This window comes from Balaenoptera acutorostrata, chromosome 3 (genome assembly GCF_949987535.1).
Source record: "Balaenoptera acutorostrata chromosome 3, mBalAcu1.1, whole genome shotgun sequence".
Taxonomy (NCBI): Eukaryota; Metazoa; Chordata; class Mammalia; order Artiodactyla; family Balaenopteridae; genus Balaenoptera; species Balaenoptera acutorostrata.
Genome location: NC_080066.1, coordinates 2,970,249 through 2,976,300, shown reverse-complemented (window position 1 = coordinate 2,976,300; position 6,052 = coordinate 2,970,249).

Sequence of the window (6,052 nt, the reverse complement as noted above, 5' to 3'; positions counted from 1 at the left end):
TAGCTAATAAATTGAGGAAAAGTGAATTTTAGGAAATCATAATCTGAGAAGGCACAGAAGCATAAAGGGAATTGCAATCAGCTCTATATTGTTACAGATAAGGGTACATTTCCTGAAGCAGCAAAAAATGAGGCAAGAATCATTTTAACCTACTCTTTGTTCAAATCCATGGTTTCCTTTGACTCCATTTTAAATGGTAGAATTGATTAAAGATCACAGTTAAAATACATAGAGGTGATTGTATTTTAGAAGAAAGACTTAATTTTTAACTTAAGAGACCTACATTTTTCATCTTAGTTCTGTGATTTTATGTGACTGCGGAGCCCACTCTCAAGCTTTCTTTGGAAGCAAGAGTTTGGAAGGGATTTTGGAAGCAGGAACACAATACAGGCCATTTTTAACACCAAGTCTATCATGCTGCTTTGTTTTCACAAGCACAAATAGAAAAATTAAAGAGAAAAGTTTCACAGATACAGTCATGAAAATTGGATAGGGGTGTACAAGGACAACTCACTTATTTGGGGTAAAATAAAAACTTGTTTTATCCCAAATTTTTCCACATTATTTTTGGAAGTTACAACACAATCAAATTTGATTCCCCAAATCTTCTCCTGGGGATTGTTTGGCAAATATGAAATGTAAGTGAGGAAAAATTTCCTCCCAACCTTCCAAATGGAGTTTTCTGCCATAATATCAGGAAAATATTACCTGAATTTATCTTGCAGGCAGACTAGATGTTATTTTACCTTTTTTTTTCCCCCTGAAATTACTTTCAAGGATTAAGTCAGAAAGAGAAGGGCTTCACTGGTGGCACAGTGGTTAAGAATCCGCCTGCCAACGCAGGGGAACATGCGTTCGAGCCCTGGTCTGGGAAGATCCCACATGCTGCGGAGCAACTAAGCCCGTGAGCCACAACTACTGAACCTGCGCTCTAGAGCCCGGGAGTCACAACTACTGAGCCCGTGAGCCACAACTGCTGAGCCCGCGTGCCTAGAACCCATGCTCTGCAACAAGAGAAGCCACTGCAATGAGAAGCCCGCACACTGCAACGAAGAGTAGGCCCCGCTCGCCGCAACTAGAGAAAGCCCATGCACAGCAACGAAGACCCAACACAGCCAAAAATAAACAAATAAAAATAAATAAATAAATTTATTTTTAAAAAAAAAGAAGAAAGAGAAGGGATTATTTTGTACCGATAATGTGTTCTCTCTATAGCTGGATTTTAGTTATCACTGCCTGAAGCATACTTAACAAACATTAACATTGACGTTTAGTGCTTAAAATTTCAGGTTCCACATACAAAGTTCCAAATATATCTGCCAAATATGGCAAACCCCCATGAAAGTTATTCATTTTGAAAGTTTGAAATGGTAGTTTCCTTGATGTTCTAAAGATAAGGACCCCTGCATTCTTTAGCCAAATATCTTCTCTTTTGATGGCTAATAAACTTCAGGATGGAACATAAGAACTTTGTCGTGAACATTCAAATATTCACAGAGAAAGGTGTGTACTCTAGCACTTTTCATGGGGTTGACTACCTTGATAACGACATGAGTAGTTCTCATAGACTGCTGGGCAGGGTTTTAGATGCTCACCAGTGAAGAAATCTGATTTTTTTTCCCTGCTGAATTCTTCACTGTGAATCCAATGTTACTGGAACATCATCCCTGCACATTCCAATCAATTTTTTTAAGCTCATTTGTTCAGAAGAATTTTGAAAGGGCGTCAAAGATATTATTGGTTTGGTTGTAGCCCCAAAGGCTTGAGAAACAGCTTCTTTACTTCCACACCATCTTTAACCACAAGTCACGCATTAAAGATATGGTGTAACACAATGTTCTTGAGGACAATCATAAGATGCATCAGACTAAGGGGAGGAAAAAGCCAGGATTTGATCTTTTGCAAAACTTAAAAATGTGGCATCAGCAGGTAAGACTTTCTAATGCCCGACTATAGAATTCGAGAAAAAAATTCTGGAATAGCTTTGAAATATCCTCTCAAAGAAACTTTTGGGAGCACTCAGAATGCATTGTTCCCTGAGAATTTCTCCAACGTTGTGAAGTTTGGTCTTCCAGTGATTAAAAGGGATGCTTTATACAAAATCTTTACAGCCATTACAGTTTTTCTTAATATGTTCTAATATTGTTTAATATTATATACCACAGAGAATTGCACTCTAGTAATAAGATCTACCCGTATAAAAATAAGGTTTGTGTGAATCCAATTTAAATGCCATGATAAATGAGGAGTTTGGGATTAACATATACCCACTACTATATATGAAATAGATAATCAACAAGGACCTACTGTATAGCACAGGGAACTCTACTCAATATTCTGTAATAACTTACATGGGAAAAGAATCTGAAGAAGAATGAATATATGTATATGTATAACTGAATCACTTTGCTGCACACCTGAAACTAACACAACATTGTAAATCAACTATACTCCAATATAAAATAAAAATTAAATTAGAAAAGTAAATAAATGCCATGATACCCATGGTGGGGACGACATGGTTCCTTTGATCAGTGTACTTAGGCACAAAAAAGTTGAATGCTTGTTGTCTGTGATAACCTGCTTCCAACCTTGATATACAAGTGAACCTCATCAGATTTGTGTTTTGGCTGGCATCTTCAGTTGCCTTATAGAAAAAATCATTCTTTTTTAATGAGGAGTGTTTCCAAGAGTGCCAAGCTGGTTTTGAAGAATAAAGTGATGCTGATGGCAGAAGACGACCCCCTAGTTTCCCCTCATACCTGAGCCCAGGAAGCAAAATACTTGCTCGTTTTGTGTGTTTACCCATGTCGGCCTAAAACAAGCCACTGTTTAATGGAGACTTAGACAAGATTTAAAATAGTTTTATGATTCTCTGACTTTATTTGCTGTTGGGCTAACTCCGTTGTCAAACAATACAGAGATATAAAAAGCAAAAAGAGTGATTCCCCTTCTCTTACCAATTCATCTTTCTGAGGTAAATCAAGTTACGTACCCATCCTCTTCTTCATGCTCCTGCAAATACATATTTATATTAACACAAAAATACATAGTGTTTTTACCATATAAAAATAGCGTTATATTGCACATTTTTCTGCAACTTGCTTTATCACTTACCAGCTTCTCATGGGGGAATCTCCCTGGACCATACAGACAAATTACTCATTTTCATTTTAAAGAACACCAAAAACTTAAGATTCTGATTCACTTTGCATTAAAATTTATTAAAATGGGGAAGGAATTTTTTTAATCATACTGTATTTCCATCTAATAACATAAGTTTTCATTTATTGAGGTGTTTTTAGGGTGTTTTTTGTTTGTTTTGTTTGTTTGTTTTTTGGCTACATGGCTTGTGGGATCTCAGTTCTCTGACCAGGGATTGAAGCTGGGCCATGGCAGTGAAAGCCCAGAATCCTAACCACTAGGCCACCAGGGAACTCCGTTATTGAGGTTTTATTTTACAACTTTCAAGAGGAAAAAAAGGTTTTCATGTAGCTTTTGTTAAATTTTTTTTTTTTTAGATTTTCTTACTGTCATGAAAAAGCTTGTATTTTCCATTTATGTTTAAGTGGTTATCACTAGTATGGTAGATTGTATTATTGGTCATTATCTACTTCCTCCATGGTAAGAGAGGTATGCTTGTTGGGTATCATTTGCAGTACCTTCTTAGAGATAAAACATACATCCATCCTATCCCCATTTGTGTTGGCCATGTGACTTGCTTTGGCCAATGAATATATGACATAAACACAGCAAACCGAAGCTTGAAATTCAAGTGTGTGATAATACTTGTCCTCTTGAGCTCCTGCTCTCTGGCATGAACATGGCCAGGTTGGGCCTACTTCTTCAGCCTAGATCCTGGAACAAGAATGCTCATGAAGCAGACCTGCAGCCAACCCGTAGCTTGGAGCAGTGTAGCTGCCAACCATCAAGATCTGTGAAGGGTGTCATATTTTACTTTACTTTCAAGTTAAGACATTCATTTGCCCATTGCATGGATGCTGACAGAAGACACAACTCCTGGACCAGAGACAAAAGACAGCAGCCAGAGTGAGTGTCAGCACGTTTGTGTTGGTTCCCCAAGTCTTCATTCCCATGGTGGGGCCCGGATACATGCCTGAACACAAAGTCGGTTGCATCACAGGAGAGGGACAGTGAACTTGAAATCCCATCATGTCATAGCAAGCAGTAAGCAAGCCTGCTCTTTGCCCCAGAGGTAGATGTTACCTTCTCCCTCAAGGTTGCTCACTGCAAACTCAACCCTGAGGAAAGGCTGGGTAAAAAAATGATCAGGGTTTTAAAGGCTTAGCATACCCAGCAGGACACATAGGGACACAAGAGGCTCATGGAAGAGTATCTCCCACCACCAACCCTCGGGCCTCATGGAATGTCAGTGAGAAATAAATGTTTGCTATTGTATCAGGGTTGTTTTGCTACAGAACAAAGTTAACTGATGCAACAAGTACAGAGAAAAATCCATTGATATTTGTATATTTATCTTACATCTTGCCACCATACCTTAGTCTCTTATTTAAAAAAAAATTTAGTATAGTTTCTTGAGTTATCTAAGTATAACAACATCTTCTGCAAATAAAGTGAATTCTCTCTGCCCTCCCCCAGTATTTATGTTGATTGTTATTATTTTGTTTTCTTACCTTCAGCATTAGCCTAAGTTTCCAATTTTTGAATAATAATGGTGATAGCAAACATGCCACTCTTCATTCCAAACCTAACCTTTGATGCTTTGCTTGTGATGCTGGGGCTGGAATTCAGCCAACCGTGTTTTTGCTTTGCAAGTTGTCTCCCTGTTAAACTGTGCTGATAAAGAGTTCACTGGCAGAGAGCTCCCAGGAAGGAGAAGGAAGCAGGGATTGTTCCTTACTGTATGTTTTCTGGTCACTTCTTATTTGCTCCTTGTTCTATGAGCGTCATCCTACCAATGCTGCTTCATCTTGACAGAGCAGTTCCTTCCCATAGCAGCAGGACAATCCCATGAACAGTTTTCTAACATGTGTAGGAACCACCTCATTGCACCCCCAACTCACAGATACATGACATCTGCGTTTCATTTCCACCAGGCCTTTCTCTAAGCTTCTAACTTTTAATAACTCCAACTTCTCTTCTTGATCCCACTCCATTCATATAGTGGTAGCTGCTTTCTGCAATTGCTACCTCTGTGATCCCAAGTTCTTTTTTTGTTTTTAAGCTACCTTGTGAAGTTGACACCTAGGTAATAATTCTTTATATTAAATTCTCTCAGCTAAAATAACTGGTGTGGTGTCTGCCTCTTGACTGACCCCTGATTGATAAAGTAGCTATCCCTAACTATTTTCTGATTTTAATAATGATGCTTTATCCATTTGCCTTTTAGCACTATAGCTGCTGGGTTTTGGTTTTTGGTTGATTGTTATTGAAGTTTATCAAGTGTATTTCTTGTATATATTGACAAATGCATTTTTTCTTTCTTGTTAATGAAAGAAACTAGACATTTTTCATAATGTTGAATCATCCTTATATTTCTGGAATAAATAGCTAATAGTTAACACATTTGTAGCACTTACTACATATGTTCCAGGCATTTTATATATATAAATTCACTTAGCAAACCTACTTGGTCATGGCTCATAATTACATTGCCAAATGTTTATTTAGAACTTATATTTATAACTGAAATTGAACAATATTTAGAGTTTTATCTCTTGTATTGTTATTACTTGTTCTTACTAACTTATCACCTCTATCGAACTGAAAGATCCTTGAAAATCAATGTCTTACTATGCAGTCAGTATATCAGTATCATGCAAGAGTGTGTGATTGATGTTTGTTGAATGATTAAACACACTTAATAGATCTAAAGTAAGTCTACTTTATGAAAATTAGCATTTATTCTGTAATATAAATTCTGATTTCACACATTTAAAAATATCTGTAAGTAATCAAAATACATAAAAATGGATACATTTAATATTAAACTAGACTTTTCTGGGCATATGTATGCATTTCAGAACTCTAATATTTTAAGAATTGTTGCTTATCCTGTCTCCTTAAATGT